This window comes from Heteronotia binoei, chromosome 18 (genome assembly GCF_032191835.1).
Source record: "Heteronotia binoei isolate CCM8104 ecotype False Entrance Well chromosome 18, APGP_CSIRO_Hbin_v1, whole genome shotgun sequence".
Lineage (NCBI taxonomy): Eukaryota > Metazoa > Chordata > Lepidosauria > Squamata > Gekkonidae > Heteronotia > Heteronotia binoei.
In genome coordinates this window covers 19005789-19031730 of record NC_083240.1, presented here as the reverse complement: position 1 = coordinate 19031730, position 25942 = coordinate 19005789, and the positions used below count along the sequence as shown (strand labels likewise).

Genomic DNA, 25942 nt, shown 5'->3' with positions numbered 1-25942 from the left:
TCTGTTTCTTGCCGGCTTTGGGAGGGGGAGAAGGGGGATGAAGAGCCGGGTAGGAATTTTGGCAGAGTTGACTGTTTGGTGGCTCATAAGGTGCGGATTTGGAACAGGAACTTGGGACGTGACGGATGGGCGCACACCGCTGAGCTCTTTTCTATAGGCACAGGAAGGAAAGGCCTCCTTGGTAGAGACTCAGGGCTCCTTCGCCAGCCTGTTTTCCTTCTTCCTTCCAAAAGGCAAATCTTTAGGAAACTGATAGGATTAAAACAAATAATGTTTAAAGCAGGCGGATTCTCTTTGCTGCTTCATCAAAGAGGCCCAACGCACAATGGAAGAGCCTTTGATCCAGCTGACAAAGGCCGCTCTTGACTTGCTCAGGTGGGTGGGAGTTGTCCCAGAGTATTGTTGAGGAAAGGGATAATAATAAATATTTCTTGCCGTTATTTATTATCATTCGTGACCTTGATGACCACCAGGATTCCAAGGGGCTCCATAGATCCGGTGCCTGTTGGGAAATAATAATGTGCCAGGGGTGGGTCTACGTGCTGGGGATTTTCCACCAGAAAATGCAGCTTTAGATTCTTGCCTCTCACCTGAAAAGAGGGGTCAAATTGATTTGGAAAAGTTGGGGAAATGGATTAAACTTTTCATTCTTCTATAACTTAGTGAGGTCATGTGCCTTGCGGCTTTTTAAATTGCCCCTTCAGATTTTCTTTTCTTTTTGTAAATTGCAATGTATACTCTGAAGCTATTATATTTTAGTTTTGTAAATTACAGTGTATGTACTCTGAAGGCATTGGAACTATACTTTCTCCAATTGCACATATAAGATGAAAAAAAGACAAAAATATAGAGTGTAATTGATAAAATACCTATTTTCTGAATTTTACATTTCTTTCTTTCTTTCTTTCTTTCTTTCTTTCTTTCTTTCTTTCTTTCTTTCTTTCTTTCTTTCTTTCTTTCTTTCTTTCTTTCTTTCTTTCTTTCTTTCTTTCTTTCTTTCTTTCTTTCTTTCTTTCCTGTTCTACTGCTACCAAAAGGAAATATTGAATGAAGTGTTAGGCTTTTTGTTTTTCCTAGTAGCTGGCTGATTAGATCACCCAGCCCTATAGCCCCAGGCTTTTTCAAGCCCTGTCCCTTGCTTTGGGGAACTCTTTGACTGCCATACCAGATTAGTAAAGTACCTTTTCTTTGTTCAGGCAAGGGAATGCGTGCAGAGGTCAGTGTTGGCATGGTGGGGGGTGGTGGTGGTGGTGGAGCTTATCTTCTCCCTTGTTTCCATCTGGATGCGATTCCCCCACCAGGGCATCTCTTTTTCTAATCAAGTCATAGCTTCCTACATTCCAGCAGGCTCTCTGTAAAAACTGTCAAATAGGCCTTCATCTCAGAAACCTATCTGAACTATAAAGGCACAGTTCTGATAACACTGTGATAAAATAAACGGCAGCTTAGCACTGCTGTAGTTGGTGTGAATAAATGATCACCTACAACAGATAAAATAACAGAGCCATCCCCCCAGTCTTGGGTTAAATATACCCAGAAGTTGGCCTTTGTATCTTGTGGACAACCATCTCACCCTTGCTAGGGGCTATCACTCTCTTTCTCCGCCTCCCATCACAAAATATGAAACGACATTCTTGGCGCAACTTGGAGTTGCCAACTTTTATTTATTTATAATGTAAATATATGGCTCGCCCAATCCTTGAGTTTATAGGGCTCTGGGCGATGAACACCACTAGGATAAAATACATTATAGACATTGTTAAATTATATAAATAAATCACTCATTACATTCCTAAAACAGTCTCCAGATGGTATGTGAATTTATTTTAAACAAGTTCCAGACTGTGTCGCTGCCTCGTTTTTTTTTTAAGCGGCTCATTGTTCTTGTGTCTTTAATAGCAGGCACAAATGGGTAGTATTATTTAACTATATGCTGCTATTTAGCTGTATGCTGCTATCTAAAGATCCAGCTGCTGGTAAGTACCCAAGAACTAACGGAGCTTCTTTCTTTCTGATCAGTTGACAACCCTAATGGATTTTGGGGAGTAAAGCAAATTCAGTAGATGGAGCTGTGATTTGATGGTGCTTTCCCCCACCATATCTGGTCCTTCTGAGTTTTTTTGACCACACTTAAGAGCCAATTCCCTGCTCACTTTTCTTTGGAAGGAATATATAGCGAGTGATAATATAGGCGTTTTCTCATACCAGCGTTACGCATGGCACTCCCCAAGACATGCAGCTCGAGACCTAAGGACAGAAATGCAAGTTGAATGCATTCTTTCCCATGCGCAGCGCTTGTGAATCTTTGCTTTTTGATGACTCCCTGTCTCCCCCCCAATCCAAGGGTGAAAATTATCCTTGGTCTCTTCTGCGTCACCAGGCTGCCTGCTGGCACGTGCATCTTTTTATGGTCGGGAAGCACCAGGCTTTACTAGACCAAGGATTGTGAGAGAGAGAGAATTCTCGGGCTGAAATTCTGCCATGGAGCATGCGAATGTTGGAGTGATCAAATTTCAGCTTGGATCACTTTCTCTGCACAAATTGAAGCTTGTCCCAAAGGGTTGATTGGTATATGCCGGGCAGGTCAACCTTGTTCTACAAAGTCCATTGGCTCTGCTTTTCAGATCTTTATACTAGCCTCCCATCCTGGGGCGGTTGTAACCAATGGGCAACAGGGGCAGGTGGCCCTTGCTGCATGTTGGGAAGCTCCTTGACCACCCACAGCACCGTTGTCTGAAGGGTGTGTGTGTGGGGAACGAAGAGCAGCAGGATTCTGCCACCACTCATGTTCACCCCTTGTGGGGTTAGGCCAGCAGGTTGATAGTGGCAGCTCCATTCCACTCCACACAGGGCAAAGGGCTCTGGCAGAGAAGCTGGTGATGGGGCGGCAGTTCTTTTGCCCAGGGCCCCAGAATCACTAAGGCTGCTCCTGTTCCCATCTGGTTTTTGCATCCAGCACAAAGTCGCCTTCAAAACTCTTCCTGGCTTCATCCAGCCCTGTTCTTCTGCTGTTCTGCCCGTGCAGAAGAAATCTCCCCCAACCCAAATCTGCTGCCTTTTATTACCCCACACTTTGTGGTCTTTTAAAATTACTCAGTCCATCTTGCTGGAACACTGAAATGGTGCCAGCTCTCTCGCTTTTAAAACTTCCCTCTCCAGCACTTGCTCAGAACTGATTCACAACTGGGACACAAAATGGTTTACGTCAGTCTCCTCTGCACCATTCTATCCTCCTGACAGCCACACAGGGCAAAGGACCCTGGCAGAGAGTATTTGCCTGGTCCAAGGTCACCCAGCAAGCTTCCATGGCAGAGTGGGGATTCGAACTTGGGTCTCCCAGGTCCTACTTCAACACTCTAACCCAGTGATGGCTAACCTTTTCAGCTTGGTGTGTCGAAAATCGGGAAAAAGTGTAGTCTTCCTTGGGTCGCGTGTCACTTCACCGTGTCACTTCAACCACACTCACCAAATGAGGGGGCCGCAGGAGAACCAGGCACAAAGGATCCAGTGCGCGGTCTGCGGCCTAGGTCAGACTAGGCTTGCCAAGTCCAATTCAAGAAATATCTGGGGGCTTTGGGGGCGGAGCCAGGAGACTTTGGGGGTGGAGCCAGGAGACATTATGGTGGAGCCAGGAACAAGGGTGTGACAAGCATAATTGAACTCCAAGGGAGTTCTGGCCATCACATTTAAAGGGACAGCACACCTTTTAAAATGCCTTTCTTCCATAGGAAATAATGAAGGATAGGGGCACCATCTTTTGGGGCTCATAGAATTGGACCCCCTGGTCCAATCGTTTTGAAACTTGGGGGGGTATTTTGGAAAGAGGGGGATCCCCTGCCCCCACCTGGGGATTGGTAACCCTGTGGGAAAGGGTGTATCTTTTTTTCTTCCCGCCTTTTCTCCTCCAGCGCTTGCCAAGGGAAGCCAAGGGGGGCGACCCAATGCTCCCCTCCCCTTGCTCTTTTGCAACCCACACACAGCCCCATCGCCCACCCCCTTCCTCCTCTTCCAAGCTGAAAAGGGCAGCTTGTCCTTTAAATCTGAAACCCCGCCTCCGGCAGGTGGCCATGAGAAAGAGTGAGAGAGCAAAGTGAGAAAGATCATGTTGGTTGCAAAAAAAAAAAACCAGGACCGGGTGGAGGAGGAGGGGGGGGGCAGCCCCACAACTGGCCCAAGAGCGATGCCCCCTCGGGCATTGCACCCCACACACACTGCTGCAATGCCATCTCTGCCTCCCCCCCCCCCCAGCCGCTCCGTGCAAACAAACGGAAAAAAAACACGCCTGCCTTGCTCCTGCATTTGCAAAGCCCCGGCATTGCAAAGGTGCGACCCGCCGAGGAGGGCACTTCTTTCCCCCCCGCCTCTTTTTTTGCAATGCTCTTTTTTCTTTCTTGCTGTACCCACCTATTTCCTCCAGCCCCGGGGAGGGCGGGAAAAGGGGCTTGCAAAGCTCGGCCCTGTTGCGAGGAGGAGGAGGCACGTTTGGCTGCCTCTGCTTTGGGTGGGGGACGGGTTGCACCAGGAGGCTGTCTCCTCCACCCCCAGGTCAAGGCGAGGCGCTGGCAGCGTCGGCCAACCTTCCCTCCCACTCCCAACCTTCCCTCCCACCCCCACCCCCGGCCTGGAGCCGGGGAAAGAGGCGGCAGCGGCCCGCTGCGCTGCTGCCGCCTCTTCTCGCCTTCACCTTAGCAGCTGCTGCTCCTCCAAGACGGGCTCAGCAGCCTCCGAAGGACTCGCGGCTCGCCACGCTCCTTGGTTTCCGGTGTGTCAGCCAAATTGCCTCGCGTGTCACCAGTGACACGCGTGTCATAGGTTCGCCATCATGGCTCTAACCACAACACCATTGCCTGAAGAGGGCTATTCCCCCCCACCCCTTGATCTCTTCAAATGTACTGATTGTGGTAGTGAGTGAATGAATACGTCAACATGTGCTGTGGTCCTGGAGTCTGATTGGGAAACACTTGATTCCACAGCTTTGCAGATGTTCGCAGGGATAAGTCAGTTCAGTGCCTGTATTGAAGTCTTCTTGGGAACTCTGCAGGGCCAGTTCACAGCATTTCAAGTCCTTATAACTTCCACAAAGAATTTGTGCCCTGCATGCATCTGAAAAGCACAAAATTCCCATCATCTCTCAGATACACTGGCAGCCGCAGGGTCCTTTATATCAGATAGATTGGCCTTGTGTATGCCCCCGAGTTCTGCACTGGAAAGAACGCTTAATAACAAAAGTGTTTTTGTTTGGATTGGTGATCTGTTTCAATTATGCTGTGTTTTAGCTATGCATGTTTCTATTTTGCAAGCTGCCTTGGGTGTTGCGAAGAGGCGGGATATGAATAAATACATGTGCTTAATGGGCTGTCCGGAAACATCTTGAATACACCCGAAACTACCTTCTACGGAATCTGATCCTTGGTCCATCAGAATCAGTATAGTCCACTCAGACCGGCAGTGGCTCTCCAGGGTCTTTCCCATCATTTGCTCTCAGATCCTTTAACTGAAGATGCTGAGGATTGACAGTGGGATCTTCTGCACGCCAAGCAGATGCTCTGTCACTGAGCTGCAGCCCTGATCTTCTGTATAATAGCAGGAACTTGTTTGTAACAGGGCCTCCTATGCATATTAGGCCACATACCCTTGATGTAGTCAGTCCTCCCAAGAGCTTACAGGGCTCTGAGTACAGGGCCGACTGAAAGCTCCAGGAGGATTGGCTGCATCAGGAGTGTGTGGCCTAATATGCAAAGGAATTCCTGCTGCAAAAAAAGCCCTCATGGCACACCATCCCAATTTTCCCAATTCTGTGATATCCCTTTTCTCTCTCTCCTACTTTACCTCCTCACAAAATAACACCTTTGCTGTATTACAAACGAGCGTCCAAGACTTGTGTTTATTTAAAAACACAACAAAGCGCCCAGAAGAACAAAATGCCGGGGCGCAGGATTTATTTAACCATTTGTTACTGTATATAACCTTCCAGAATATCTGAGGAAGAATCCTGCGAGACCCCTCAGTTTGTGTGCTGGCTGAAACACCGATTATTGATATTCCCGCAATCATACCAACCTATTAAGTTTCCATCTGGAATGCCAATGGCAGAATAGTTGTTGGTTCTCCCCCCACCACTTATTCAATCCCCCCCCAAGTCTTTTTTTTGTGATAGAAACAAAATTAGGTCTTTTTTTGTTGCGCTTTTAATGGGAGGCTCGACTCTTTCCAATAGGAATCCACTCCCCTTGACCGCTTGCCAAATTAACATAAAAGCATCACGCCACTGTTCTGCAGCCGCTCAGCTGGCTCACTTTCCCTGCTTGATTCTCCATTGGGAAGGGAGTTGCCGACATGCGCGGGGCAGCTCCTTTCCCTTGTGGGTTGCAATAGTGGCAGGCTAGGAAAGGGAGTCCACTCTGAATGCAGGCGAAAGTTGAACACCATGCTCCAGCACCAGGCGTGGCTCTGCGCAGTGTCTTAATCCTGGTTGGCTGTGCGGGGGACAAGCCCTCAGGAACCTGAGACCAAGGAGGGGAGAGACCACTTTGGGGCGTAGGAGGGGGGGTGGCGTGGGATGTACTAAAGCTGTGCTCCATGCAGGGTGTAATCTGCAGAAAGGAAAGGGTTGGAATTTGTAACAGGGACTTTGTGTGGGTTGTGTTTCTCTAGTCCGAGGAAAGAGAGGGTTAATTTCTATAGGTAGTGTGGGAGAAGACCCGCCCCCGCCCCATTCCTTGCTTCTGTCCTCTGTTGGGTAAAAAGCAAAGTGTGCGAGGGAGTGTATTTTTTCATAGTTAAATTTCATTCGTTTTTTCAGTTGACCGGTTTTTAAACTAAAGCTGGGGGGTTTTTTGCATATACGATTTGAAGCTGAAACAACAGCCACCAAATGCATAGGACCAGGGCTTTTTTTGGTAGAAAAGGCCCATTTGCATATTATGCCACACCCCCTGATGTCACCATTGTTTAACAAAGGGCGCTTTTGTAGAAAAGCCCAGCAGGAGTTCATTTGCATATTAGGGCACACCCCTTATGCCAAGCTAGCCAGAACTGTGTTCCTGTGCGTTCCTGTTTTTAAAAAAGCCCTGCATAGGACACTGTTGCGTGAGAAGTAAGAAATTCCTCAGCTTGGAAATCGTGCACAGGTCTGTGGCTTAATAGCAGAGCTTTTGCTTTGTGTGCAGGAGGTCCCAGGTTCAATTCCTGGTAAGACGCAGGTAGGAGGTGATGGGAAAGACCTCTGCCCGAGACCTGGGACAGCCACTGTGTTGGAGTGGACAACGCTGACCTTGATAGGGCTAGGGTTCTGCAAGTGTTCAACCTATTGGGTGGCCTTGAGGAAGCCTCTCCTCCTTCTCAACCAATCCCTACTTTGACAGTAATATTGGCCTACCTTACAGGGTTGTTGCTTTGATTACTTACTTAAATAATGTATGTGGAACATTTGGGTGGGGGATGCTATGTAAGTCTAAGCATAAAAGTGCTGTAAAAGTGATAACTGGATCATTGCCACCTTTGTTTATTGGTGCAGATGCTGCTTTTGGCTTAGCAAGATTCTTGCATCTGAGGCAATTTTTAAAAGATCCCAAACCATTGTGGGTTTTTGTGCAGAATGTGAAATACATCACACTGGGTGGGTGAGCGCAATGGAAGAAGGAAAGACACAGAAACCGTCTCTAATGTTTCCTGCTAGTTTTTATTGGACTGGGCCCTGCCAGCTTTTGTGCTCATTCTCACCCCACCTCCTATCCCTTATGGCTTTTGGTCATGCTGGTTCCACAGTTCCTGGCATAGCCTTCTTAGCAGCTTAAAGGTGTTCCTAAACTCCCCCAATCAGCAGTGAGGGAAAATGGCCTTTTATTGGCCTTTTGCTTGCTTCACGTCTCTCTTGTTTTCATTATGTGATCAGTCACCTTGGGGCAGAAGTAGCAAGATCTAATTTTTTTAAAAAAAAATACAGCCAGGAATGAATACAGTTTGGGGGTTTGAAAGCTGCCACCTTCATGAAATTAAAGTTCCTGTCTTTCCTACGTTGGAGCCCTCTGCTGAGGAATTCTGGAATGTGTACCGTGCTGCCCCTTTGCAGAACAGAGGGTGCTGAACCTCAGAGCGTTTGCTGCACACTTAGGGTGCAATCACACAAGGAATCTGGCACAGCAGTATCCCAGTTTTGAAAAGAAACGGTACTCTTTGACACGTATAGGGCATTCACACAACCGCCACCCTGCTGCCAAGAGAGGCTCTGGCTGCACACCCACAAGAGGAGCATTCAGACTGCTCATGCGTATGTGGGACGGGTGCATCATGCGCTTGGCCATTCAGACTGCTGGGAAATGCACCCTACATATGGTTTAGAGCTTTACTATGGGACGTACCTGGTAGCTATTTAGTCGGTCCCAGACAAGGTAAGGACTGGCGGGACTCGAGGTAGATGTGTGCGTGTGATCGTGCGCATTAATTCCGGATGGGAGGCATGGCTGGGTCGGACCAGTGTGATTGCACTCTTAGTGCTTGGCAATTCAGCCTTTTAAAATTGAGGAACATTTGTTCCCACTCAGATAAACAACCTCTTCATTTCCCCTACCAAGTCTGGAATTCATAAAAAGACAATCTGTGTGAAGCATTTTGAATACTGGAAGTGCTATATAAATGCCAAGTACTGTTATTATTTTTATGAAGAAGAGTACTGTGTGCCTTAAAGGCTTGCTACATTGTCTTCCCCACATGGGTGGTCCAATCAAAAAGCCTTAACCAGAATTAGGCTTTGGGAACGAGTGTGGTGCCTTCACACTTGCAGCAAGGCTTTTGTGGTTAACTTTTGTTTTAGCTTGCCAGAGTGCAACATCTTCTGCACTGGACCATTTCAAACCATCAAAGTTACTTTCCATTTGCACCACTGAGTTAGTGTGTAAGTAATTTGTAAATCTGCCTACATATAGGAGCTATTTTTGGCTTTGGTGCCATGAAACCAATGTTGTTTGCCTCCAAATGAACACAATTTAAATTGGCTTTGTTGACTCGTGTTTCCCTTTCCCGGATCTGGTTTTGTGGTTTGGCTGAGTTTTATTTGCGAGGTGGTGTCTTAATTGCAAACAATTGCAGTCATAATAAATAGCATCTGGAATATTCAAATTGCGTTTTCATGTTATCTCACTAATCACAACAGCCCTGAAGAGTAGGACAGAATCCTCAGTACTGCTGATCATCATCTGTCGGAAGCCGCTCCTGTAGAAGCAAGATTTGAATTGGTGCCTAACCGGTTTGCAGGACAATCTATGCCACACTGGCCCTCTTTCTCAGCATGGTCTAATCCAGCATCATAAGCTTTGTCAGGAGAGGCCGGCTGTTTCTTTTTACGTCTTCACAAAGCTCTGGGCATGTGATCGTGGTAAATAGCCATTACACAACAATAAATAGACGGATTGTTGGCCTTCCCTGTCCCAAGTTGCACCTTGACTGAATTTCTAGCCAGTGCCAAGCTTTGTTTCTTCTGCAAGCTGATCTCTTCCCACCCTCTCAGTGCTGAAATCCAGATGAGTTCTGGGCATCAGTGCATTCTCTGAAGATTTCAGTAGATCCCATCTCAATGCTCTAGAGTGGGAGGGGGGATCCAGTGAGACCAGCTAGCAGCGGTGGCCAAACTGTGGCTCGGGAGCCACATGTGGCTCTTTTATGTATATGGTATGGCTCGACGCCCCCACCCCCCGGTCAGCCAGCTTGGGGAAGGTGTTTATCTCTTTAAATCACTTCTCCAAGCCAGCTGGCAGCTTGTAGAATGCATTTAAAGTTACTTTCTTTCCAGTTCTCTCTTCCCATCTATTTCCTTCCTTCCTTCCTTCCTTCCTTCCTTCCTTCCTTCCTTCCTTCCTTCCTTCCTTCCTTCCTTCCTTCCTTCCTTCCTTCCTTCCTTCCTTCCTTCCTTCCTTCCTTCCTTCCTTCCTTCCTTCCTTCCTGTCTTGTGGCTCTCAGACGTCTGACATGCATGTCTTGTGGCTCTCACACATCTGATGATTATTCTATGTGGCTCATACGTTAAGCAAGTTTGGCCGCCCCTGAGCTAGAGCAAAATGGATGGTGAATCTCTGGGAATGAAAGAACTCATGTATCAGCCATTTGGCCAGGGAAGACTACAGAAGAGAACAAATTCAAAACTGTCGTATTGCAGACCACTGGTCCTGTTTGCTTGTGGAACGCCCACATTTCTGCCTGCTACAGGTATCACATTATGGCCAGCTCCTGTTTGCATGCTGATACGGCTGTCGAAAATAAGATTGGGGAGATAAATGGGCAACATTGCTAGTTAGCTGGTAGGCAGTGCTAGGGTTGTGCCCACGCCATGTCAATCTTTCTTGACTATTAGGATCCTGACTGATGAGGATTTGTGACACAGCATGCAATACCGTGCAATACAGAATCAATACAGAATGCAGTGTAGTATCAATACTTACCTGATGCCTAGTGACATTTCTTTTCATTACGAGTGGCTGCATTGGTATGTAGAAGCATTTTCCAGCATTTTTTCACTCCTTGCTCATGGTTTGGCTGGTCAGTAGCCACCACAGGGCACCCACCACCTGTGGTCCACTGGCCCTTTTAGAATCACTGCATCACTGAGCCAGATGTGGGCAGCCACCGACTGCAGCACAGCTTGTGCCATGTGGGTTGAAGTTAGGATTGCCAATCCCCAGTTGGAAGCAGAGGCCCTCCCCCTGCTTCAGGGTTATTAGGCAGCGGGGCAGGGAGAGGGAAATGTCTGCTGGGCACTCCATTATTCTCTGTGGAGACCAATTCCCATAGGGTATAGTGGAGAATTGATCTGTGAGGATCTAGTGGCTCTAGGGGGGCTGTTTTTTGAGTTAGAATCACTACATTTTCAGCATAGCATCCAGTGCCTCTCCTCAAAACACCCTCCAAGTTTCAAAAAGATTCGACCAGGGGATCCAATTCTATGAGCCCCAAAAGAAGGTGCCTCTATCTTTCATTATTACCAATGGAGGGAAGACATTTAAAAGAAACGTGGTCCATTTAAATGTGATGGCCAGCACTCCTTTCGGAGTTCAATCATGCTTGTCACATCCTTGCTCCTGGCTCCACCTCCAAAGTCCCCAAATATTTCTTGAATCAGACCTGCCAACGCTAGTTGAAGGCACATCTACATTTCACTGCATGACCAATGCCAAGTTGTCATTTCCTGGCGTCTGTTCCTCCCTCTGTAAAGTGGGCCTAATTGTGACCTATATCCTCAGGCTGTCTTGCAAGGCCAGACACAGCAAAGCCATAAAGCACTTTGCACAATAAGAAATACTATATGAATGCTATATGGTTGCTTTCGTGGGTGGTGATGAACCTGCTTGGGTTTTCATCCCATAGAACAAGACTGGGGGTGGGGTAGTTTCTGAGGAGAAATCTTTGAAAGCTGTTAAAAATGCTAGACAAATGTTTGCTTTTTTAGTAGGAAAGATGGCTTTCCCTCTGCTTCTGAAACTGAAGTCTGGCACTTTGAAAAAACAATGTTGCAAGCGTGGGGAATAAACTGGGTGGTGGTGTCTGCTGCAGGGATGACAAATTAAGAATTAGTGTTGCCAGCAGAGCAGAAGGGGGGGGGGGTTGATCTTTGGGCCTGTTTATGCTGGCTTTTTATAAAAGGAACTGTAGTGCCCTCTCTGCATTCAAACTGATTTTACACTAAAAAAACAAAACAAAAAAGACACACCAAAATACTCAATACATTTTGTTGCCAGAATTTTATGCTGTAAAGATCAGGATGAGAGCCTGGTTTTCCTTTTAATGAAGTTGGTATTAAAACAGAGAGAGAGAGAGAGAGAGAGAGCACATTTCCCCTTGGGCTCATGCTTAAAATGTACAGCTAGTGCAGGGACAGATTCTTTAGTTCATTCCCAGCACGCTGTTTCACATGCATCAGAAACTTGGGCTGCCTATATATGGTGGAAAGTGCTGTCAAGTCACAGCTTGATTTCGGGTGACTCCCATGTTTATGCCATGTTTACAGATGGGGAAAACTGAGATTCAGAGAAGGTAAAGAGGCGACATTCTCCTTTGTGAGATTTCTCTTAAACGGATCTCTCTTAAGCAGCTGTGGCTGTTGGGTTGGATGCCTGTTAGCTTAGCTTTTTTTTTTTTTTTTAAAGTTTTATTTTGTCACTTGATATTCCTGATCTGTTTTCTTTAATAGTTCCCAAGTTGCAATTTGTGGAAGTGAGACTGACTTAGTCCTGTCATTTGAGAGATACTTGAAGTGAGGTCCAAGCTGACTAGTAACTGAGAAGGCCACTGCTTTATGCTCTGTTTATGAGTTTTGAGGGCCATCTGGCCTGGAACAGAAGTGGGGCCAATTCGATTTAGTGTTTTCCCTTAATGAAAATTGGAGACAGGCTTCACTCTTAAATACAAAGAGTTTAGTAGAACATTCAAAAAGTATACTCACTCAAAAAAAAATCCACTGCTTCTGTTTCTGTATGAGGTGCAGTCCCGCACAGATATCTTACAGAGAGGCACCAGACAACCTCTTTCGCAAGTGGATTCCTTGGGTTCATCAGAGTGTTTAAAACAGAAGATTGACAAGATGGACTTTGTTCTAATTCAAGATGGTTTCTAGGTTCTTTGCCCATGTAAAAACATCCCAGCCATCATCTCTGCCTCAGCAGGTGATTTATAATGCGCACGGATGACTTAATATTTGTTTTTATGTAAACCGGCTGGGCGGGCTAAAACAACACCCATTGTCCGGGCTGGTGTTGTATTGCAACACATGCATGCACACCTAAGCCAAAGTAAGGTCAGAGACTTTTTGCTTCTTTGCATATTTCCTGGGGCTGGTCCTGGTAGGGTTGCTATGTCCCTTGCCCCTTCCACTGGCGGCAGATGTGGAGGTAGGGTTGCCAGATCCAGAATGGGAAATTCTTGGAGATTTGGGAATGGAGCCTGAGGAGAACAAGGACATTAGTTGGGTACATCCACCCTCCAAAGCCTCCATTTTCTCCAAGGGAACTGATCTCTATAATCTGGAGATGAGCTGTAATTCCAGGGAGTCCCCAGGTCCCTTCTGGAGCTTGGCATCCCTAGGTCCAGGCAGGAAATAGGAAGTGTCAAGATATTGCTGGAATAGGTGATCTCCGTGTCAGAAATGCCAGGTACCAAGGAAAGCTCTGGTGCCAGAACCAGGGTTGTTGAACAGGAGATCACACAGCCTCAAAATCTTCACCCTCATTCGCACAGATGTTCATCCTTTCACCCACCATCTCAGGAAGGGGCCCGGGAGCAATATAGCTACTACGCTAGCCTTCATTTTCTCCCTTCTCACCTCCAGCAGTTGATTTTGCACCTGGCCTGCTCTTTCCCCACACCCAAAAGAGTTTGAACAGGTGGAAGGTTCCTAGGTTCTCTCTCTTCTAGTCTCTTGTAAAACTGGCCTTAGTCAAAAGATGAGAAAGAGCTGGCGGGAAGGAGAGAGAAGAAAGGAAACCACCCCCCCCCTCCTCCTCTGCTATTGTTTCCACACCTGAAGGCTGACTATATATGACTTCTGCACGGCAAACCATTGCTGGCTGGGACGCCAAGAGCAGTCACGCAGACAAAATGTTAAGAACATTTGTGGCAGGGTGTCGTGAGTGATTGCTCACTTCTTTGGCAGTGACTCAAAAGCTCAAATGCTGCCTCAATTTTTGCTAGCCCTAGACTGGCTGGCATCCTAGGCAAGGCTAACTGTTGGTGCCCTCCCCTGCACTGATAATGTCACCGAGTCACATGGGGGGTGCCCAGTTTGGTGCCCCCAGAAGGCCGGCGCCCTAGGCAACTGCCTAGTTAGTGTAATGACAGGGCTGGGCCTGCTCCCCCCCCCACCCATCACAATGCGTTGTGCGTCATGCTTTCACATTGTGATATCATGTTCAGGCAGTGGTTACCTTGGATTGTGAAGCATTTATGCTAGAAGGGTGAACAGGAGTGGAATATAGTCCGTATATCGTGTTGTATTCTTTAAACCCATCTTTTCCAGTGTGGCTTCCAATGTGGCATATAACGATTCAAAACCAGTAATATTAAAGTATAATAAGAATCATAGAGTTGGAAGGGACCTCCAGGGTCATCTAGTCCAACCCCCTGCACAATGCAGGAAACTCACAAACACCTCCCCCCACATCCCCTCAGTGACTCCTGCTCTATGCCCAGAAGATGCTCCCCCCCCAAAAAAAAAAACCCTCCAGGATCCCTGGCCAAACTGGCCTGGAGAGAAATTGCTGCCTGAGCCAAAGAAAGGTGGCTCAATGGTAGAGTATCTGCTTGGTAAGCAGAAGGTCCCAGGTTCAATCCCCGGCATCTCCAACTAAAAAGGTCCAGGCAAATAGGTGTGAAAAACCTCAGCTTGAGACCCTGGAGAGCCGCTGCTAGTCTGAGTAGACAATACTGACTTTGATGGACCGAGGGTCCGATTCAGTAGAAAGCAGCTTCATATGTTCATATGTGTGGGATTGCGGCCTTATTGTTGATGTGTGGCCAGGGTCAAACTAGCCCCTTTTTTATTTGTTATTTATTTACTCACATATTTATGCCCTGCTTTTCTTCCCAACAAGGAATCGAAACTGGCTTACCTCCACTTTATTTATTTATTTTGTCTATCCATTTTGTCTTTACAAGGACCGCCCTGTGAGGTAGCTTCAACTAAGAGTGTGGGACTGGCCCAAGATCACCTAGCAACTTCCATGGCAGGGTTGCGGTTTGAATGTAGATCTGTCAGGTCCTAGTCCAGCCGCTATAGCACTGGACCATATACATCCAAAGAATGTGCCTAGCGTGCTTCTATAGTGCATAAAATGTGTTCAGGGAACAAGTCTGGAAGGGAATTTTTGGTTTCTGGGAAGAAAATTCTTGTCCGTGCAGACGGGAATTCAGTGAAGCAAATGTAATGTTTTCTCAGATGCTGCCATGCCAGGAAGTAATATTTGCTGGCCCACTCTGCAGTTTGCCTTGAGGAGAATAGAAATGCCAGCGTCTCTTCCAGATTCTTTGCCAAGTGGGTCTTCTGGTTGGATTCTTCCCCGCAAAGATGAAGCTGTAACTACTATGTCTCAAGCTCCATTGCACCGCTGTCTGTGTGGAGTGCATGTGGATTACCCAAGCTGGGTCCACAGGCAGACAACGGTAGCTATGATGTTAGTGTAAAACCATACAGATGTGAAATACTTCCTGGCAGGATTTAGTGATGGCATGGTTTTTTGAGGAACAACATCCAAAGAATGGAACATTGAGGGATGACCGTTGGTTTGTCAAGTATGCCCAAGTCCTGGTTCTCTAAAATTGACTTTCACACACGCTGAATAACACCCTTTCAATCCACTTTCAGTGCACTTTGCAACTGCATCCCACTGTGTGAAATGGCAAAATCCACTCGCAAACCATCACTGAAGTGGATTGAAACGGCATCATTTAGCATAAGCGAAAGTGCCCTTTAAGGCCCAAATGTGGATAGGGAAAGTAAAGGGTGTCCTGTCCCAGATGGCCCAAGCTAGCCTGATCTTGTCAGATCTCAGAAGCTAAGCAGGATTGACCCTGACTAGTATTTGGATGGGGAAACCACCAAGGATGTGCCAGGTTGCTGCATAGAGGTGGGCAATGGCAAACCCCTCTGTTCATCTCTTGCCTTGGAAACCCTACGGGGTTGCCCTGAGTCCCCTGTGATTTGACAGACAGATGGACACAGACACACACACCAAGTAAAGTGTACCTTTTTGCTCTCTTAATGTTGGCAGAGACCTCTACGCAGTGTGTGGCTCCCTTTTTCTCTATATCCTGCCCCCCTCCATGGCAGTACAACAGACAATGCCAGTGTTGCTGTTGTGTCAGGTTTTCTGTTAACCTTTGCCAGATCCCTACAGTTGCAAGTGTGCCTTTGAGATTAGAAAAGGAAAGGCAATAGGATGCCTTTTCTACTTGCCTTGTTGGAAGCCACACCAAGATCCCCCACCCCAGATCATTCTTGGTAGCAGGGCACATGCATAAAGACTTTTGTTGGGTCTGAGGAGGCTCTTGCGGAGGTGTGTTGTAAAGGTAGCTTTGTGGCTATAGTTGCAGTTAAGTGGTTGTGTCTGTTTAATTTCTTCGCAGTGGGCAGAGTGACAGAATAATGATCTGTGGTTTTTCAAATTGCATGCTGGGAAATCTTGAAGTTCCTGAGAAACTTCTTCATGAGGATCGGCAGTGGTAGAAGAACTTTCCCTAAAAGACAGCCTGCCACAACTGCTCTTCTTCTGCAGTGGAAGAGAGTGTTTGTTAGGCTCCAAAACATGCTATGAGGAGTTGTGTAGCCTGAGGACTGGCTGTGGAACTGTCCTGCAGAGTGTGCCCTGAGATGCTCCAGAATCCTTGGCAATATACAGGGCTCTTCAGCAGACGATTTGATGTGGAAAGGATTGCTTGGCCCCTGTAACCCTTCTGCTGTTCTTTCTCGCATGAGTAGATGTACAGAGGTGCATAACATGTATGTGTGTTCACTGTGACATGTAGAGAAGGCTAATATGAGTTGGGAAGCATAAGGGAAAATGCCTGAGGTTGAAAGACAGCCCTGTCAGCCCAAGATTTCAAAGTTAAGGCATGATGGAGTTATTTGCACCATCCCAGACCATTACTCTTTTCTTTTTAGGGGCTGAGAAGTATGGCAAACTCCCCATGGAGAAGACCTCTGTTGGCACATCAGATAATCTGTTGGGACAATGTCCAGAATGTAGACAGTATTTCCCATAATTTTAATATCGTGCTTAGAATGGCAGCATTTTAGCTCAATTATGATGCCAAAGTCTGTGCCAGATGTCTGTTTTCTGTTGGTAAATTAGCAACACTATTTTGTCATTTGAAAACTTTATTTCTTTTAATCGTTACAAGGCTATCCTACAAGCAGTGTTCCCTCCAAACTGAGTTACTGTGAGCTAGCTCACAGTTTTTAGCCTCTGGCTCACACATTTTTGTCTTAGCTCAGGAAAAATGGCCCCAGAGCAAACTAATTTATGCGGTAGCTCACACACGACTTCACAGCTTAGACGGAGTATTGCCTACCTCTAAGTAACTCTTCCTCTCATCCATGTCCAAGTTATACCTGGAAAGGAAATGTTGCATGTCTGATGTGCATCTGCTATTTGGTGACACAGCAGTGTCCATGGATGTCTTGAAGCCCACTGAGGTGTTTCCTTTAGACACCCACTTTCTTCTTCCCAAAGGGTCACTTCTCTGAGGCAAAGAACCATTTTTTGGCTTTTCCCGTGTCCTTGGAACATGAGGTGCTTCAGAAGACCCTGGAACGAATCCCTTCCAGATGTTTCTTGGTTTGAAATATACTCATTTTGTGGAACTTTCCAAAATATTGCGATTGGACCTAGCTTTCATCTTGGCAGGCATTTCATGAGTGGTTTTTCTAGTTCTTGGCAGCCATTTTGTTGTGGTGGTGCCCATTGTCTATTCTCCATTTTTTTTTTAAATGCTCAGAGATTCAACAAGGTTGGGGACCTCTGCAGTAACAAACACAATCAAATCTATGTAGAAAAGAGCAAGAGTCTAATAGCATCTTACAGACCAACAAAAATTTGTGGCATGATATCAGCTTTCGTCACTGCTCTGTTTCATGAGTCACTACACTTTTCTACTGCTGCAGACTGACTAATACGGCCAACCCATCTTGATCTAGATTCATGTGAAATTAAGCAAGACATGTCAAGCTTTTCAAATCCTTAGAGGACAAAAAATTGGGGTGTAATTTAAAAAATAAGGAACAGGAAAGTGTTAATTTTGTTAATACTATTCTTATAGAAGGTGGGGTGGGACTAGGTACTTCATGTGGGAATAGGGGTGTTGTATCTGCACAAGAGTGGCCATATCTTCATCTGTGAAATGTGGCATGAGACATCCACCCCCAGCTTTTTTAGGGAATGTTCTTTTCTCATTCCATTCCTCCACCTCCCACCCAATGCTTCCTACTCCGTTATTGATGGGCAATGCCAATACCTCCCTACAAAAATCCTCCCCATGACAGCAGTCTTACAGTCTCTCATTTCTTACAGTGTCTCGTTTGAATGTCTGAAATTGGAAAAAAAAACCTGTGAAGGCTAGTTTGCTTTAGGACATGGTAGCAGTCAGCAATCTGACCAGAACTAAAATAAAGTGCAGCTCTTGGTGGGAAGTTAAGGCAGTGAAGTTAGTTTAAAAGGGGTTCTCTTATGTTGCAGGGCTTGCGGGGTTTGTGTTTCAGCCTTTTGTGGGGTTTGTGTTTTCAGTCCCCCCCTCCCCCCGTTTCTTGTGCAAAGATCCTTCAAGCTTCGCTCCTGAGACAGAGCTGCAGGTTTTGCAGTTCCCTTGATCTATTTGTTAAGTTTACATTTCAATTCCTTTTTGGATTGTTGTTTTTTCAGCATAGGGCTGTCTAATGAGTTCCCTGAGTTTAGCATCCCACCATGTGCATTGCGGGGAAAGCCTGTGTTACTGTTTGTGATCTGAAATGCTTGTGTGTGTGTTGTCAGTTCAAATAAACAACAAGCAAAATATTCCATTGGGTTAGCACAGACCTGTTGCCCAATCCCAACACACTCTTTGGATCCTCCTGGCCCTTAAGTTAATATCATTTCCTCAGGCATGAATATTTATATTATGAAAAAATTGACGTCTGGGTTTTGTTTTCATTCCTAGTTTTGAATCTTGCCGTTCCAGCAAATCTTACCCAGCATACTTATTGAGAATTATTAGTCAGTCTTGTTTGTCCTGCAGAATGTAGTGCAGGTAATTTCTCCTCCCCGCTTTCTTTGACTGTAATCTCAACTGCTCTTAGTGTACTCCAGAGTCCAGAAGCACATTCGGGGCATTTCGTCCTCTTCTTTTTAATTTATGCAATCACATTTTGTGTACCTTCCAGAATCCTTTCTGTAGAAACTCCTGTCATCTGTAGATGTCTCAGTCGTGTTGTTTTCCTGATCATCTTTACTATAATGCATGACAGACAACATGTTCCATCAATATATACATAGTTCATACTCATTATCTGAACATCCAGATTTAGCGCCACACACTGGCAAGAAAGCACTTTTTTTTATCACTAAAAAAAAATTAGGACAATAGCCTTAAAAAAACCTATTCCCAAGGCATGACAATCAATCACACAACAAAAACAATTTAACAGCACAAGCAACCAGTTTAACTTTGCACAAGCAACCAAACGTTGCCACATACAAGTTCTTTGAAAAGCTTCTAAAATAATTATTAGATAATTATTAATAACCTCAGTATGTATACCCGCTGAAAACATTTTGATCATTGGTCATTCTCGGTAGCTTGTATGTTGCAGTTCAGATTTAAATATGGATTACACTTTAGAATCTTTGGCACAAAGAGCTGTTACCTTATTTTAAAAAAATACAGATGTGTTGCAATTTGGATTGTTTTTGGAAACATGTATAAATAAATTTCTTATTAAGATTTATTGTTGACACAGGCTCCAAATTTAGGAATTGGGTACAAATATAGGGAATTGTCTGGGGAGCAGCCTTTTGCTTTAGCTTATGCCCATGTGTTTCTGGGAATGAGGCAGGCTGAATGGGGAAATTTGCCTTCCGACTCCAGTACCCTGGTTAGTGTACTACCATTTCGACAAAAGACAAGGCATGCTTCTTGTGCATTGAGAGAATAAAAGGGTGGTGTTGAGCCCTACAGAATTTGCAAGCCACTTCCATGTGATCTGGGGTGGCATGCTTCAGCCACTGAATTCCTGAAATATTTCCATCAGAATTCATTTTCTCTGCGACTTGGGAAAATGAATTTGCAAATGGAGGTGTCACGAATATGTGCGTTTCAATCAGCCATGCAAGAAAGTCCACAAAACTTACTAGTCCGAACAGAAATGTTCAGCCTTAAAAAAACAAAACAAAACAAAAAACACCTTCTTATATAGTTTATATAGCTTGCAGTAACACGCTCACGTCATTCCCCCTCACAGACCAAAAAACGGATGGCATGGCTGTCCACAGACCTGGTTTTGTTGAGTAACATTTTATCCATGAACACTAAAACATGTTTGAACTCTGTGGAGCCTCCAATAAAGCAGCACAAATCAATTAGCCAACCTCCAGGTGGGGCCTGGAGCAATGGAGTCTTGTGAGCAAAAAATTCTACTTTGTGAGGTAGTGGCATGAAAGTTGTGTGCTACTGCATAAATTAGTTTGATCTGGGGCCAGCTTTCCTGAGCTGAGACAAAAATGTGTGAGCTGGAGGCTAAAAAACTGTGAGCTAGCTCACACTAACTCAGCTTAGAGAGGACACTGGCCTGGAGATATCCTGGAATCGCAACGGCTCTCAGGGCTACATTAACCATTTCTCCTGGAGATAAGGACCGCTTTGGCAGGTGGACTCTTTGGTATTATACCCTGCTGAGGTCCTTCCTCCAAACTCCACCATTCCCTAGCTTCATCCTTCAGAAATGCCCCAGTCTGGTGTTGGCAACTGTTGGATATTTAGCAAAGCAAATGAAGTGCAGCAGAATAATGCAGCACAGACATGTGTTTGTTTAACTTCTAAGAAGAAAGTTTACTTCAAAATTAGGGAAAGGATTACATGCAACGAAAACAACAGTCTCTAATTAATCTTTCTAGTAGGGTCGCCAATCCCCAGTTGGTAGGGTTGCCAAGTCCAATTCAAGAAATATCTGGGGACTTTGGGGGTGGAGCCAAGATCAAGGCTGTGACAAGCATAATTGAACTCCAAAGGGAGTTCTGGCCATCACATTTAAAGGGACGGCACACCTTTTCAACTCCTTCCTTTCATAGGAAATAATGAAGGATAGCGGCACCTTCTTTTGGGGCTCATAGAATTGGATCCCCTGGTGCAATATTTTTGAAACTTGGGGGGTATTTTGGGGAGAGGCACTAGATGCTATACTGAAAATTTGGTGCCTCTACCCCAAAAACAGCCTCCCCAGAGCCCCAGATACCCGCGGATCAATTCTCCATGATTTTCTATGGGAATAAATCTCCATAGGGAATAACAGAGTTCCCAGCAGACATTTCCCTCCCCTCCCCCCGCTTTCTGACGACCCTGAAGCAGGGGGAGGGTCTTCAAACCAGGGGATCCCCTGCCCCCACCTGGGGATTGGCAACCCTGCCAGTTGGGTTAAACACACGCAGAATTGCAATTGGAAAAAATCTCAGGAACTCTCTATTTGTAACACTGTATTCTATTATATTCATAGAATGAATCACACAATATGTACACAATTTACACTCAGTTTCCATGCATAGGTACAAATCAACAAAACTTTTCTAAAGTCCACAATTTACATAGAGACCTTATGTGCTATTGAGAACATGCTGGAGCTTTTGCATAAGCCAAAGTGAGAAAGAATTGTAAAAGGCACGGTTTCCGGATTAAGTTGTGGCCAAGAAGAAGGGTTTACAGAAACATGAAGTAAGCCTAGGATTCATGTTGCCATTTATTTTTTGGAAGAAACATAGCTGTTTGCAGTTGACAGTGCTTACCGGTCAATTTCTTCATTGGTTGAGAATATGTGAGTGCTTCATTAACAAGTAAGAGTAAAGGTTCCAGGACACACGGATTTCAAGATTGGGACTGTAAATAGTGGACTTTAGAAAAGTTGTGTTGATTTGTACTTATGTATGGAAACTGAGTGTAAATTGTGTATATATTGCGTGATTCATTCTACGAATATAAGAGAATAGAGTGTTAGAAATAATTAGAGGGTTCCTTTAAGAGATTTTCTCAACCGCAATTCTGTGTGTGTTTAATCCATCTGTGGTTGTTTCCCCTTAGTGTTGCCTAACATCCCCAGTTGGGGGCAGGGGATCCCCCCAGGTTGGAGGATCTCTCCCTGCTTCAATTTTGTGTTGAATTCACACTTGCTCCTTGGTTGTTAGACACAACCCTTGAGGGAATATCTCCTGTATTTGCTCCTCCTCCCATTAAAGTCAAGTGAGGAGACATTCAGGGTGTCCCCAGTATTTAGGGTAAAGTTATCCTGACCCAAGCAAAATATCCCCTCCCCCCACCCTTTAAAAAAGTTTCCTTTCCTGCTCACACTGAGTCTCATGGCCTTCATTCACAACACACAAAGAAGGTGATGATTTACTGGCCTGCCTGAAGCTACGGTATCTTTTTCTCTTTGGTTGGTAAACAGAAGATAAATAAAGGTTGATAATAAAACCATCAACTGTAGTAAAGCAAAAAATGGTTCTTGTGTGGTAAACTAAAGTCACCACGACTGATGGCATCATTTTGCAAGCTCAATTTGAAGGGCTAGTCCTCCATGACAGGCCTCGTTGCCTTACCTGCCTCGTTGTTAACGTAGGTGGGAAAGTTGTTGTTTCAGCATGGAAACAGCAGACCTCGTGATTATTAGGCAGAAAAAAGAGCACATTAGAAAAAATAGGAATAAGAGTGCTTTTTGTGGGCTGATGCCATTGCAAGGCATTGCACAATCAACATTATTTTGTTATTTATTCTGAAAGAGAAAAGTCTTCACATTTTTTTCCGGGATCAAGAAGGGAAATCTCCCCCTCAAAAATTTTGCTGTCTCCCCCCCCCCCCCCCTGCTCTAGTCCTTCTGGTCTCCAGCCTACGACCTTAGCATTCTAGGAGTGTGTGAATTGCTGGACGTGAGGATGACTGTTGGGTTGGCTTTACCCATCATGTTCTCAGCTTCCAAAATCTTGTTTGCGCGGCTCATTTGCATTCTTATTCTTTGATCAAGATGCATTGCCATGTTAGTCTATCTGTAGCAGCAGAAAAGAGCAAGAATCCCGTAGCACCTTAAAGACTAGCAAAATTTGTGGCAGCGTATGAGCTTTTGTGAATCGCTGCTCACTTCTTCAGATACTGAAGGAGAAGCGAGCAGTGACTCACGGAAGCTCATACCCTGCCACAAATGTTAATCTTTAAAGTGCTACTGGATTCTTATTATTTTCCTTAAAAAATGATATCTTTGGCAATTTACTGAGGCATGTGTACCCAGGCCTGCTCTAGAACAAAGAGAGAGTCAACGTGGTCGAGGGGCTTTGGGCACCATGTGAATATCCCAAAGCGGCTTAGGTTGGCCCGTGATAATCAGTCCTCGTTTTGCTTGTCCCACCACCCAAAGTTGGACTGGGAACTGCTGCTTGTTATAATTGATCAGGCTGGTGTCCAAATGAAATAGTCTTGTGTTGACCTCCTGTCTGAACAAGCCCCCAATTGTTGTTTCAGCTTATGCAGAAAGGAAGTTGGAAATTGGGCTCTGCCAAAGAACTGGGGGTTTTAATCACAGGCTTTGCTCAGTTAACTATGGATGCAGTGGCCTGTTTTTTTCCCCCCATTCTCTACTGGAAGTCACGTCCCTAGCTAACCTCCATCTTCTAAAGTTACAACCAAGGTTTATTAGGGACATGAATTTTGGCTGAGAGGAAGAGCAGCTGCTACTGGTGACATCTCATGAGACAAAGATGTAGAGAGACAGAAAACCCTGTTGAAGTCTTGAATCTTGCACTTGGCCTAATGGGAACTGCCAACGCCTTCCTTGATTTTGTAAGGCAGAACATCACCCCAATGACATTCATTCTTCAAGATGATTGCGAGCAGAGGCTGGGATTACTACTGTACTCCAGCCTCACAAATCAGTCTACAAAAGTTACTAGTCCACATTTTTTTCCTGGCCCATCTGCCCACATATAACCTGGATTAGTCATTTCCTTCAGTTGGTGGCCATGTGTCTTCTAACGTTCAAGCAAATTTTCCCCTTGAAGGCGATTCTGACCCGCTGTTTAAAAATTCTGTATGAAACATTTAATTTGCAAAATATTGTTGACCTTGCTGGGCCTCATTGTTGCAGATGCGAAAGTTGGGCGAAGACACCTGTCCAAATCAGAGATCGAGAGGGCAGGGGTGGGTGGGTTTCCATACTGGCATCATGTCAAATTGCTTGAGTGTGTTTTAGGTTTTATTTGAAGCACGGTAAAATAGGAAACATTTTATTTGAACAAATGCTATACCAGTTCTGGGTGGGAAAATACCTGGAGATTTGGGGGGTAGAGCCCAGAGAAGGCAGGGTCTGGGGAGTGGGGGGACCATAGCAGAATATAATGCCATCTAGTCCATCCTGCAAAGCAGCTATTTTCTCCAGGGTAACTGATCTTGGTTAGCTAGGGATCAATTGTAATAGCGGGAGATATCCAGGTGCCACCTGGAGATTGGCAGTCATAGCTGCCAACTCTAGGTTGGGAAATTCCTAGAAATTTGGGAATGGAGCTTGGGGGAGGACAGAGTTTAGGGAGGGGAGGGACCTCAACGGGGTACAATACCGCAGAGTCCATCGTCCAAAGCAGCCATTTTCTCTAGGGGAAATGATCTCCCAGCTCCACTTGGAGGTTGGCAACCCTATACTATACCCTTACATGTTTGGTTCTAAAAGTAAAGACATCTAGAGGCGAGAGAACTGAAACCTGCTCGTGATGTCTGAATGGAGGCCTGTGTGAGCTGGCTTGGCCAGTGTTGATCTCCTAACTCTTGTCATTCAAGATGTTGTCATGGCTGCCCATTAACAGGGTGTCCTTGCAAGCAGGTATTTTGGCCTGGTCCTTTTCCCCCATTGCCTGGCAGCTGACCTTGGCTGAAAAGCATAAAACATCCTTTCACATAGAACATTTCTGTTTCTTTGTTCTTCTGTTACGACAGACTGCGTGAGATAGACCTCATGGGTTTCTTTTCATAAACCTGACGGATTATATTTCTATTCAAGCACTCAATGAATGCCCCGGCGATGAACGTATAATCCCATAAGTGCCATGCGTACTTTAAACATGCCGAGGCTGGAGATGAGTACAGCAGCACACTACTCTGGTATACGGATACCTAGATGAATACCTGAACAGAACAATCGATTTGGTTGGTTTTATTCCTCCCTGGATTTTAGTCTCAGACAACAACTGTGTATGTCAGGTTATCTATCCTATTTTTAAAAGCGTAGTGAAAATCGTATCCTCTGCCAGACTTTTGTGGTGACTGAGGGCCGAAGTACGGAAGATGTGTGACACAAGCTGAATTGGGCACCTCTTGGCCCGACTTGCAGTCGCACATATGACTGGGGAACTTATGTTCCAAAGCATTCCAGTGCAGCTTGGGAGTGATGCGTGGGCTCTTGCGCATGTGACTGCAACTCGAGTCCAGTGTCACACGTATCTTATAGTTCGGCTCTCACAGACTTTATTTAATGTGGGAGGAGGGACTAAAGCAAACACAAGGATGCCAATCTCCACGTGGGGCCTGGAGATCTTCTGGAATTACAAATGATCTCAGCCAATTGAGATCAGTTTCCCTGGATAAAACAGCTGTTTTGACTCTACGGCACTGTACCTCGCCGCTGTCACTCCAATCCCCAAACCCACCTCAGGTTCTATTCCCCCCCCCCCCCAAATATCTAGGAATTTCTAAACCTGGAGTTGACAACCCTACAAGATCTCTTAAGCAAAAAAGCCCCAGCAGGAACTCATTTGCATATTAGGCCACACCCCTGATGTCACCATTGTTTCACACAGGGCTTTTTTGGGTAGAAAAATGCCCAGGAGGAACTCATTTGCATATTAGCCACACACACCCTGACACCAAACCAGCCAGAACTGCATTCCTGTGTGTTCCTGCTCAAAAAAAGCCCTGGTTTTAAGAACAGATGAAAGCAAGACCAGCACAGCAAATCTTGTGGATCAAATTATCCGCTCAATGGCAGATCTGAGTTGCCACTGAACAGGCAGGGAGCGTGTATGAGTGTGTGTTTACATGCATGTACATATTTCCCCCATGCACCATTTTATTTATTACAACCTTTTAACTATCACCTTCCATTCAGGTGGATTGGTAGAGAGGGCCAGCATGTTGGAAGAAGGGGTGCTGAACATGTCCAGAAATGGGTACCTGCGCTAAGCGTACATATTGC

General features: G+C 45.5%; 1 protein-coding gene across 2 annotated transcripts in view; it reads left to right on the top strand.

Moving 5' to 3' along the window:
• Positions 1-25942, top strand: part of SLC2A1 (solute carrier family 2 member 1) — a 52198-nt gene that overhangs the window by 8791 nt on the left and 17465 nt on the right. The gene's annotated exons all lie outside the window — the stretch shown is intronic.